The 12292-nt window shown below is 68.4% G+C and overlaps 1 long non-coding RNA gene across 1 annotated transcript; it reads right to left on the bottom strand.

Moving 5' to 3' along the window:
- Window positions 1-9426: 9426 nt before the first annotated feature.
- LOC144307910 (uncharacterized) lies at window positions 9427-10151 on the bottom strand. The gene is made up of 3 exons (XR_013374575.1): window positions 10048-10151; window positions 9686-9885; window positions 9427-9616 (listed from the first exon to the last, which is right to left on the bottom strand). It is a non-coding gene; the product is annotated as an uncharacterized LOC144307910 (long non-coding RNA).
- Between the last annotated feature and the right edge of the window lie 2141 nt (window positions 10152-12292).

Here is a 12292-nt window from a genome sequence, read left to right on the forward strand (position 1 = left end):
CACCGGCGGTGGGGCCCCGCTGTTCGTGACTGTGCGGGCCTGCCGCCCCGCGCTCCTGGTGGCCGGCCCCGGGACCCCCCTGCGCACCCGAGGCAGAGGGCACCGGAGAAGGCGCTCAGGCCCCGCCGCCGGGCGAGCTGGCCGGGCCCCCACGGGAGACGCTCCGGAGCCGCGCCCCGCTAACCCGGGGACCCCGGCCCTCCCCGGGCGGCTGTGACCCATGTCGGGCGGCCAGGCCAGGAGATGCCAGCTGGGGGACAGCGCCGCACGGAGGCCACAGGCCGGGCCCGAGCCCGACGCCCCCCCAGGCGGGGGCAGGAGGGAGCAGGACCGGGAGGCCGTCCCTGCGGAGGGCTCGGGGGTACACAGGCCCATGGCACCCGGCCAAGGCCCACCAGGGCTCCATCCTGCGGGGGACAGACGGCCTGGGACCCTCCTACCCCCCCGCCCCCAGCCAGGCTCCCGGACTCGGGCACCGGGTGAGGAGGCCTGGTAGGTCCCCCAGAGCCAGCAGGGGGCGAGGCTCAGCCCCAGCAGGCCCCACACCAGCCCCACACCAGCACCGACCGCCAACCCCCCGCAGGGCCGGCCCCACATCATCCATTAGGTCCAGGGAGGGGACAGGGTCACCCTGGTCGGGAGCACCCCCGGCCCGCAGGTCCCGGCTGGTCCCCAGGTCCAGGCAGGCCCAGGCAGCAGATGGCCGAGGTGACCACCCCCACCCCACAGGCAGCCTGCAGCCCTGGCCCAGCCACACCTCTGCCGCGGACCCTCCCCTGAGTCCCCCCCGCCCCTCCGGGTGAGGAAAGGGGAGCACTGGGCCTGCGGGGGGGCTGGGGCTGCTGCTCCACTGAGCCGGTGACGGAGTCCCAGCACTTGAACACAGGGATCGTCAGTCCGGGGACCGTTGGGGGTCCCTTGGGCCACCCAGCCCCGGTGGGCTCACCCCACTCCAGGACGCGGGGCCAAGGTGCTCCAGGGCAGCCCCACCGCCAGGGCCCCGACACAGCCAGGGGGACGAGGCTGGGGTGGCCCCCCAGACAGGCAGGGCCGGGAGCACGCAGGTGCCGCGTGACATGGGGACCTCAGGTGCACTCAGCGCTCTGCTGCCCCGGACCGCGGGGTCCTGGGCCCAGGCCGGCTGCGGACAGGCCCCCCGGAGGCCGGGGTCTCCTCCTCGGGGGGCAGGTGCCTCCGGGGGCGCTTCACCCAGCAGCCCCCGCCCCACCCGCTCAGTGATTGGGTGACAGGCCCGCCTCCGCCACTACCCGCGGGACAGTCCCCGAAGGTGTCACTGAGCCACCCTGAGGCCGCAGCCAGGGGCGGCGGAGGGTGAGGCGAGCCCTGCACAGTGGGGGCGGCTGCCTTTGCCCTGGGTCGGCACCCCTGCAGAGGACAGGCCTGCACACGCGGCGGGGAGAGAGGCAGGCCCCTGGGGGGGGGGGGCATGGGGACAGGCCGGGGCCGGGTGGCAGGGCCACTCCCAGGGCGGCCACCAGTGGGAGCCCCTGTGCACGGGGGGAGGGAGGGCTGAGCACCCACCAGGCCTCCGCGGGACAGGCCGGCGGGATGGCGAGGTCGCGGGTGGCCCGGGGCTGCGGATCCAGGGGCCTCGGTGTGTCCGGGGAGCCCTCTCAGGACCCCGCGGCCCTGCCCCTGCTGACGGGTGTCCCCGGGAGCCCGAGCACGTCCCCGAGGCAAGGGGAAGGCCCAGCCAGCACCGCGGCCTGTGCCTCTGCGCCCGGGGAGCCTGCCCCGCTCCCGAGACACCCGCCGTCCTCGGGCTCGACGGGCACAGGGCGGCCACCAGGGGCCCCGCTGCGACAGCCAGCAGGACAAGCGGCCCCCGGAAGCCGCGTGACGCAGCAGAGCTGCCGAGCGAGTGGGAGCGTGTCACCGGGGAGTCCCGTGCCAGTCCCCGCCGGGGGGGAGGACGCGGTGGCACCTCTCCGGAGCAAGGACGTGCCGACAGCCGCTCCTCTGCGCCCCTGCCCGCGGCCCCGCCACCCCCAGCCGGGCCGCCCCCACCTGGGCTGTGCCCCCGGGCCTGTCCTCCGCACCCGCTGCCCCCGCCCGCTTGGCAGCCGCCGGGGAGGCCAGGGCAGTGGGGGAGGCCAGGGAGGAGGCCTGTGTGCACACAGAGGGGACCCCTGCCTCAGGGTGGTCGCTCCCCCCACCGGGGGAAGGAGAGGACAGGGTGGGGGCAGGCCGGAGCCCCTGGGAGCCGGGAACCTGCTGCCACCCAGCCTGGGGGTCGACAGCTCCCCCGCGGGGCGCCCCCGGGCTGCGGATACGGCAAGGGCTTCCTGGGCCTCCCCTGCACCGGGCGGCGAACTCCTGCCAGAGGCCCGGAGGCGCCCCCCCTCGGGCCTCCCGGGGCGCTGGGGCCTCGCCTCCTCCGGGGGATGTGCCCTAGGACGGGGACCCTCTGAGCTGCGGAGCCGCCGCTCACTCAGTGGGCTGAGCGTCCCCTCTTGGTCTGGGCTCAGGTCACGGCGTCAGGGTCCTGGGATGGAGGCCGTGGGGCTCCCGGCTCAGCGGGGAGTCGGCTTGGGGATCCCGTCCCGCCCTCTCCCTCTGCTCCTCCTGGTCCCTTCGGTCTCGAAAAATAAACGTTTCTTTTTTTAAAGCTTTCCTTTATTTATCCGTGAGAGAGGCAGAGCCACAGGCAGGGGGAGAAGCGGGCTCCCCGCGGGGAGCCCGGCGCGGGACTGGATCCTACACCCCGGGATCAGGCCCGAGCCCAAACGCTGAGCCAGCCAGACACCCCTCAACTGAATCAATCTTAAAAAAGAAAAATGTGGAAAAGCCTGGAGAGTCCGATGACACCCAAACTCAAGTTGTGTGCCTGACCAGAGACAAACCCCAAACCACAGAGTCAAGGGACAAGTGACAGGCGGGGCAAAAATAGCAGGCAGATGTGACTCAGCGCGCGTCTCCTGACAGCAGAGCGCCAAGTGTCCACAAGGAAAAGGCCGAGGCGCCCGCGGGCGCAGGGCCGGGGAGGCCGAGGCCGAGGCCAGCCGAAGGCCACTCACCGGACCCCGCGGCCAGGACGCGCTCACGGGCCAGGGTCCCCGAGCTGCTCGCCCCGGGGACACGCGGTGGCCAGGGACCGGCCTTCTTGCCCTCCACCTGCCGCTCCCGCCGACCGCAGCCCCGGGCCAGAGCGCCGCCGTGGGTGGGGGAGCCGGGGGCAGGGAGCGGCCTCAGCCGGGGGCGGGGAAGAAGGGGTGCGAGGGGCAGCGCCCCAGGAGAGGCCGGCCGCGCCGAGCAGAGCGCTGGGGGCCCTCGGCGGCAGGCCCCGCGGCCGGGCTCCCCCAGGCCACTGTCGCCGTCCAGGCCGCTCCTGGCCCGGCTGGGGCGCGGCCGCGGGTCTCCGCCCTGCAGTCCGAGGTCCTCCCCTCCCGTCTCCTGGTGTCCACGTGCTGTCACCTGGGCCTGGGGCCGCCCGGCAGCGCCCCGAGCCGACGCCCCTTGCCCCCGGGCCGAGGCCGCTCCCCCCCACCCCGCCCACCCAGGCAGGGCAGGGTGACCGCCGCTCAGCGGGAAGTCCCCACCCCTCGAGGGCTGCAGCGCCAGGCGCGGGCCACGGGGACCCTGCGAAGGAGCGGGGCCCAGGAGGGCAGGGAGCATGCGCACACCTAGGACTCCCCGCCGGGCCCGGCTGCTGGGGGGCGGGGACGGGGGGGGGGCGGTCCCGGTCGCGCAGGCGCAGCAGCCGCAGCAGCCCGGAGCTGCCCGAGGCGCTGTTCTCAGGCCCCACCTCAGGTGTGCAAGCTCAGAGTCCGGGGCGGAGCCCGCGATCCGAGTGTGAACAGACCCTGCGGGGCTTCCCATGCGGCCCTGCAGCGTGAGAACCGCGGCGCGCCCGGGTCCCGAAGGCCCCGCTCCTCCAGCAGCCTGGAGCCGCCCGTGCCGGCGCACCCTGCTGCGCTCCCCCGACGGGCCGGCAGGCGGCACAGCTGACGGCCGCGGGGAGGGGCCGGAGCGGCCCGGGCGTGCGGGTGCACGACTCCCCCCCCCCCCCAGCACACCTGCCCAGGGCCGCGGGAAACGCTTCGTTACCTTCCTGCCGTGCCCACCGCACGAGTGTGCACACATGCCCCGGGGAGCACCGCGCCCCCGCGCACTGGCCGTGGTCCTGCCCACCTGCCGGGTACTGGGCGTGTGTGTGCACGCGTGTGCGTGTGCGTGTGCGTGTGCTGCCGGGACCTCTGGACCCGCGCTTTGCAGAGAACCGTCCCCATCACTGGCCGCCGCCCTGCCCACCTGCCGGGCACTGGGCGTGTGTGTGCACGCGTGTGCGTGTGCGCGTGCTGCCGGGACCTCGGGACCCGCGCTTTGCAGAGAACCGTCCCCATCACTGGCCGCCGCCCTGCCCACCTGCCGGGCACTGGGCGTGTGTGTGCACGCGTGTGCGTGTGCGTGTGCTGCCGGGACCTCGGGACCTGCGCTTTGCAGAGAACCGTGCGAGGCACCCCGAGGGCGCTGGGACACAGTGGCCTGCTGCAGGGGGTGCGCGCGGCGGGGCCCGTGGCGGGCGGGGCGAGGAGCAGGGCGCGCGCGTGGGTGTGGCAGGGCCACGGTCGGGGTCGGCCCTGCGAGGGGGACCGCCCCGGAGCCCCCCGCCGAGCCCTCTCAGGGGCCTGGCCTGCGACGGACTCGGTCCCCGGTCGCCCCGGGGGGGGCCCACCGCCCTGCCCCGACTCCGGCCCCGGGGGCCCCGGTACACCGCGCCCGGCCGTCTGCGGGTCAGACTCCCAGGACGGCGCGGGCGGGACCTGCAGGGCGCGCGGGAGAGGAGCCCGACGGAGCCCCCCACCGCGCCCCGGGGCCCGGACGCCCTAGGGGCTTCTCCTCGGCCTCCCCCGGAAGGACGGGGCCCCCAGGCCTCGGGGAAGGCGGCCTCCGGCCGGGCCCAGACCCCCGGAGCGGCGGGGCGGCAGCCCAGGGACCCGGGCGCGTCGGCAAGGCTGGGCCGTGGTTCCCGCGCGCTGGCCCCGCCCCGACGCCCCGGTGAGTCCCCTTACGTCCCTCAGCGCAGGCGCGGGGGCCCCGCCCCGCCCGTAGCGGGGCCCCGCCCTCCCGGCCCGCCCCTTCCGCTTCGTTCCGCCAATCACGAAGCTCGGTTCCGGACGGGCCCGCCCCCCCGGCCGCCTGAGAAAGCCCGGCCCCTGGGAGCCTGACGGACGCCCCGCTGCCCAATCACAACCCGCAGGCCCCTCGGGCTCCGCCCCCGCGCCCCTTCCTAGCCCCGGCCCGGGAGCGGCGGGAGGCCTGGACGCGGGCCCTGGGCCTCGGCGGTGGCGTGGGGACTGGGGACTCTGCAGAGTCGCCCTGCCTGTGTGCTTTGGTCTGGACTTGGGTCTGGCAGCGAGGAAACTCCGGGGAATGACCCGGAGCCTCCAGGGCGCTTCGCTCGGTTCTCCTAGGGCCGGCGTGTTGCACGACTGCGCGGGGCACACTAGCAAATGGCACGGGGCACCCGAGGGCCGCTCGGAGCGTGGTGCGTCCGTGTGCGCGCGCGCGGCCCCGCACGCGGGTAGATCCAAGTGACCCCTGGGCATCCTGCCCACTCGGTCCCTCCCGAGGAGCCCCCCGTTGGCCTAAGCACAGCCTCCTCCCCTCTCCTCCCGCCCCTCGGCCACCAGTGCTGTGTTCTGGTCTAGCGCTTGGTCCCTTGATCACTGAGGGAAACGGACCGGTGCGCTGTGCAGGCCGCATCAGTAACCCGGGGCGATGGCCCCCCCTCCCCCCCTCCCCTCACACCACGCCCTGGAGGCCCATCCAGATTGCTGCGTGTGTGCGTGTGTGCGTCCACAGTCGGTTCTTCCTGCCTATCGCGAGCTGCTGCAGCCCTTGCCCTGGGGCGGCCAGGGGCACGCGCATTCCCCCGCCCTGCCTGCGGAGGGCGGGATGCCTGTTGCCAGCTGCGGGTTCCTACCACTACACCTGCTGGAACATTCATGGACACGTTTCCGTGTCATCCTGTGTCCATCTGTTTGGTATAAATGCCCAAGGGTACAATGGTGGGGCCTGTGGCGATGGACGCTTGGCTTTAAAGTCTATCTTCTTCGGGATCCCTGGGTGGCGCAGCGGTTTAGCACCTGCCTTGGGCCCAGGGCGCGATCCTGGAGTCCCGGAATCCGGTCCCGGGTTGGGATCCCTGCGTGGAGCCTGCTTCTCCCTCTGCCTGTGTCTCTGCCTCTCTCTCTGTCTGTGTCTATCATGAATAAATGAATAAATCTTAAAAAAAATAAGGTCTATCTTCTCTGCACCCACTGTGGGGCTGGGGCTCAGGATCCCGAGATCGAGATTCCCACGCTCTGCAGACTGAGCCAGCCCACGCCCCTGGACGTTTAATTTTAAGGACCTGCCGGAGGGGCAGCCCCGATGGCCCAGCGCTTTGGCGCCGCCTTTGACCCAGGCCATGATCCTGGAGAATCAGGATGAAATCTCTCATGAATAAATGAATAAAATCTTAAAAAAAAAAAAGCTCTGTGGAAACCTTCCAGGTCATTAAACAAATGTCTAGCTCACTGCTTCTCGGGCTGCATGGCTTTGACAGCATCCATGTGCCATAGTTTACATAATGCGGCCCCCCAGTTGGTGGTACCTGTCCCTTTCTCCTCTCTCTCTGCGGTTCATCGCAGCGCTGCAAGTCCACACCGTGAAGGTGTCAGTCGCCCTCCAGGCCGCTCCCTCTTCCTGGTGGAATCGCCAGGTCACGGCCTGTGGGCACTGGACGTCTTAATACGCGAAGTAATTGCCTCCCCGAAGGACGCGTACTTGCCCTCCGCTAGGGCTCTTAGTTGTCACGAATGTTGCACGTGTTTCCCTCAGTACGTCTTTGTCTTGAAAGACTCAGCCTGCTGGTTGGGCTGTCAGGAGGTTATGGGTGTTGGGCGCGGGGTGGCTCAGCGGTTGAGCGTCTGCCTTTGGCTCAGGGCGTGATCCCGGGGTCCTGGGCTCCCCGCAGGGAGCTGCTTCTACTTCTGCCTGTGTCTCTGCCTCTCTCTCTGTGTCTCTCAGGCAGAGTCAGAGACAGTCAGAGGGAGAAGCAGGCCCCATGCAGGGAGCCTGACGCGGGACTGGATCCCGGGTCTCCAGGATCACGCCCTGGGCCGAAGGCGTGCTGAACCGCTGAGCCGCCCAAGATACCCCCCAATAAGTCTTTTTTTTTTTACAAGAGAAGTTACGCCTCTTTTTTAAGATTTTACTTTGAAGCGCTGTGTACAGCCCCGTGGGGCTCGCACCCACAACCCCGAGGTCGAGTTGCTTGCTCCTCAGCGGAGCCGGCCAGGCGCCCCGAAGTTGCACTCGTTTGTAGGACCAAATGTACGAAGCTCCCAGTCGATGATCCCGGGCACAAAGGCCTCTTCCCTCGCGAGAGGCTGGTCAGGTGACTCGGGGGGAGCTCGGCAGTCCCCGCTGCCAGTCCCTCCGTGCTGGGCCCATCGCCGCGGCCCCGGGCGTCGTCCACACGGTCCCGTGCTGCCCGGGGCCGCAGGGTGGGGGCCGGCCCCGCCGCTCTGCCCCCGGGCCCTGCCGACCGGCCCCGGGAGGCCAGTCCAGTGCGGGAGAAGGGCAGGAAGTGGGGAATGGGGAAAGGTTAGTGACGCTGTTTCAGTGCATCGTGGCCCGCAGGTCAGCCAGGGAGATCCCTGGGGAGCAGAGCCCGGGAATGAGAGGAGGGAGCGGGGATGAGGCCGCGGCTGCGGGGGGAGCTGCCCTGGGGTTTCCCGGGTGCCAGGGGGGACGGCTTTCAGCAGGGACAGCAGGTCCCGCCAAACCCAAACCCAGGTTCTGGAAGGGTGAGCTCCGCGGGGGAAGGAAGGACAGGGATAGGAAAAGAGGTGGGCGTGAATGAGCTGCGGGTGGGGGCGCGGGGGAGATCCCCCCACTGCCGTCCCAGTGTCCCCGAGCAGGGGCTGCCTTCCCCAGGCTGCGGGCCCAGGGGCTCCAGCGGGCCCCCTGCTGCTGGAGGAGCCGCCCCCCACTGTCCTGCCAGCACTGCTGGCTCCTGGCCCAGCTCCCCAGGGGGGAGCCCGTCTGCAGGTGAGGAAAGGAGGAGAGCCCTCCAGCGGGTGGGGCGGCTTCCTCTGCACCCCGGCTGGCAGGCAGCTGAGGCCCCGTCCAGGCCGCAGGGCTGCCAGCCGAGCCCTTCGGGGGGCCTGCTCTACAGTCCCCCGGGGAACCCGTAGGCTCCTGAGGCCTGAGAGGGGGGCCCAGTCGAGTACCCCCGGGGGGCCTCGGGCCAGCACGCAGCCGAGGGCGGAGGGTGAGCCCGAGAAGGGCCTGCTCACGTGGTTAACCGTGTGTGCGCGTGTGTGCGCCTGTGTGTAGGGGGCTGCACCTCAGGGACTGACCTTTGAATCCTGCTGAGCTCACGGAGGGTGCTCACAGGTATTTACACACGGTTTGCACTACTGGGGTAGAAAGCCACTCGCTCCGCACGTGGCCACCAGCCCCTGAGCTACACGGACCCGAGGACCCAGGGCAAGGCGTCACGGGAAGAGCCGACATCCGAGGGGCCCAGGCCAGGCGCAGCTGGGCGGCCGGTCGCCAGGGCCGCACCCCTGGGTGTCGGGGTGGGGCGTCCCAGCCCCAGGCTGGGTGCGGGGCTTCCTTCAAACACAGGGGAGCGTCCAGGCAGGTGTGGGAAAGCACACGAGGCCTAAGAACCACAGTCATTGCAGCAGGAATGGCAGCGGGGGGCGGGGGTACAGCAGAGGTGGGGCGCCCAGGCCAGGCCCAGCGGCGGGAAGCTGGGGCCTCAGCAGCCCCCTCCTGGGCGGGGTCCCCCCTTGGAGGGTCATGTGGCTTCCTCCTTCCCCGCGGGCGACAGCAGTCCCCCCACGAGTCCAGGGCCCTCGCTTCGCAGGCCAGCCCCCCCTCCTGCCCTCGCCCTGGGCCTCAGGTTCCTCCCACAGCCCCGGGGCTCCGGGGGGCTCCGGGCCGCCCGTCCCCGCAGTCCCCGCCGTCAGGCCGAGGACCCTGCTGCTCGCCTGCAGTTCCCTCCGCCGAGGGACTGTTTCTAGAATGCTGACTCCTGCCGCCTGATTGGGGACTGAACCGGCGTGGGCCCCGAGCCGGACCGCCGGGATGGATCCTGGGGGCGGCTCCGCCCTTGCCCTTGGGGGGGTGAGACTCCCGGGCGGGCGGCAGGGACCCCCCAGGCGGCAGGCTCCAGGCCCGGCCCGGGGAGCCGGGGGCGGGCGGGTGCTCCCCTGCCCGTGGCGCTCACTACGGCTGCGAGGTCGGGGTGCGCGAGGAGCCCGGGGCGCCCCGACAGCGCGGCGAGGTGGGACGAGCGCAGGGTACTTCCCTGTCCGCTCGGCTCACAGTAGGACCAGCAGCGCCCCTGCACCGCAGCCCCCCAAATCCTCTTACTCCCTCTCCCTCAAGGGCTCAGGGCAGGAAATCAGACACGGGGTTTCATCGTGCGGCTCACAGATGCCAGCGTCAGTGGAATTCCCAGGCTCTCTGCGTTTCCCACGTGCAAGGGAGGCCGGCGTGGAGGAGCGCGGCCCTGCAGCCCGGAATTGGGACCCACGGTTGGCCTCGCTGGGAGCTGAGGATCGGGGAGCTCCGAGTGCCTCTGAGCGTCAGCCTGCGGAGGACGGGCCGGGTGAGCGTGGGCACGCCCCCTGCCCGCCCCTTCCCGGGCCCCGGGCCCTACCTTGAGTGCTGGGCGTCCCCGCTTGTCCTCCCGTCCGGGTAAGGCAGGCCTTGGGGCGTGTGCCCCGCGGTGCCGAATTCGCGGCCAGCGCCCCTGGGCCCGCGGTCTCGGAGTGCGGGGGGGCAGCGCCGCTCGGCTGTCGCGCCCGCGGGGGGGCTGCTCCGTCGACGACTGCGCGCGCACCCCATGTGCTCGCCGGCCTGAGTTTGAGGACGATCGCCGTGTCGCCTGTCATTTCCCTCTCGGCCTGGCAGCGCCCGCACAGCCCTGCCGCCGCCCCACCCGCAGCCCGCCCCCCGCCCGCAGCCCTGTCCCTCCGGGCGTCACCCCCCGCAGGCGGCGTCCCTCCGTCTGGGGCGTACCTGTGGCGGTCGCTGGAGCCGACGTTAGCCGCAGCGCTCCCTCCCCCGGCGGTGCCTGGGCCCCCGGCTGCTGCGCCCCTCTGGGCGTGGGGGTGCGCACCTCGGGGCGGCGGCCTGGCGCCGGCGCCGCCCATTGGCTGCAGCACAATGAGTGACGGCACAGACCCCAGCACGTGGCCCGCGCCGCCCGCGGACTGCCCGTCCAGAGGGGGCGCAGGGCCGGGGGGCGCGGCCGAGTGAGGCGCCGTGTAATGGTGGGTACAGGGACCCCCGCAGGGACGGGGCTGGGCCGGGTGCGAGGAGGGGGGGGGGCCTGCTCGGGGCTAAGGCGGGATGCGGGGGGGATGGGGCGGGGAGTGGGCCCGCCTGGAAGGAAGGCGGCCGTCCGTGGGGACATTCCGAGGACACCTCGAAAATCCTGGCCACGGGCCTGTTAGCTACCAGCGGCAGCAGCACTGTCATCCCTTTACAGATGAAACAGAGGCAGAAAGGGTCTCTCTCTCTCTCTCTCTTACACACACACACACACACACACACACACACCCCGCCCCGACGTGCGGACGGCTTGCAGCACCTGCACCACCCGACGGTGTGCGTCCGCCCAAAGTGACACTCAGGAACTACAGCGGCGCAGCTGGCCGCAGGTGCTCAGGCTGCTCTCGGGCCTGCTTGTGCCCAGCACCCGGGGCGGCCCGAGCGGGGGCTTCCGAAGGGCACTTTATTACGGGGCATATTCGTGACTTTGTTCTAGTTCTGGTGTGGATTTCACCGGATGCGGCATTTTCCACCTGAATCCAGCAGGTGTGCTGCTCATGCGTAGTCCTACGTTCTGGGGGGCCTTCCTAAGGGTACCCAGTGCCTTACAGATGGCAGGGCACCTTCACACTCCCTCCTCACGGGACTATTTACGCACACACCCACACACAACAAAGTAGTAAACAAATTGCCCCAAGTCTGCAACTCCCCTCCTAGGCTTATATACACCCAAGGGACGTGAACACTCACATCCATGGACTTGAGTGGGAATATTGGTAGCGTTGGTCACAATAGAAAGCAAAAGCCACTCAAATGTCCCCGGACTGGTGAACGGATAAAATGCGGATATGAAGTGAAATACACTGTGAAATACACTGAAGGAAGGGATTATGTGGCCAGGAGGAATGGAGGCCTGGCACATGTTACATGAACCAGCCTCAAATGCATTACATGAAGCAAAAGAAGCCAAACCCCAAAAGGCCACACATCCCGTACGACTCCACTCCAGTGTCCAAAACAGGCAGATCCACAGACAGAAAACACACGAGTGGTTGCCAGGGGCTGGGGGCTGGGAGTGACTACTTAAGGGTTCAGGGTTTTCTGGAGTGATGCAAATGTCCTGAACCTGACCAGGGGATGATAATTGCACAACTCGGTGATTATACTAAAAGCCACCAGATTGTAGTTTGAAAACGTGAATTATATGGACTGTGACATGGGTAGTTAAATGAGGTCAACATTTTTTGCTTATTTTTAATCTTCTAATTTTTGAAAGATTTGACAGAGCCAGCACAAGCAGGGGGAGCAGCAGGCAAAGGGAGAGGGAGAAGCAGGCTCCTTCCTAAGCAGGGATCCTGATGCGGGGGCTGATCCCCAAACCCTGAGATCATGACCTGAGCTGAAGGCAGATGCTTAAGTGACTAAGCCACCCAGGCACCCCTCTATTTTCTAAATTTTCTACAATGACCCTGTATCAACTTATTTTTTTTTTTACCAATAATCCAGTTTGGTATTTTTAATATTTTTGTATATTGACTTTTTTAATCTTCTAATTGTTTTACACAAAAATTAATGTTTTTGAAATCTTGAGATCTTAGGAAACAAGCACAGCAGTCATGCTCATTTTATAGACTGGGAAACCAGTTCAGTGATTTAAATGCGCAGGAACAGAGTAGGCCCCCAAGAGGACTCCCAAGTGCCAGGGTAGTTCCTGGGTCTCTACCATATATATCCTAGAACAAAGACCCCTGATGACCACTGAATGAGGGAAATAAAAATTAGTAGGACCGTAACAGACACTTCCAATTATAGATTTAGTTTTCAACCTTGGTCCCATCTTTAACTTTTTAAAAAAAAGATTTTATTTATTCATGAGAGAAAGAGAGAGAGAGAGACAGACAGACAGACACACAGGCAGAGGGCCACACCTCCTAATACCCTTTCTGTGGTCTTTTGTTGCAGAGAGCATACTCTCTTTCTGGCTTAGAAA

This window comes from Canis aureus, chromosome X, assembly GCF_053574225.1.
Source record: "Canis aureus isolate CA01 chromosome X, VMU_Caureus_v.1.0, whole genome shotgun sequence".
NCBI classification, from domain to species: Eukaryota; Metazoa; Chordata; class Mammalia; order Carnivora; family Canidae; genus Canis; species Canis aureus.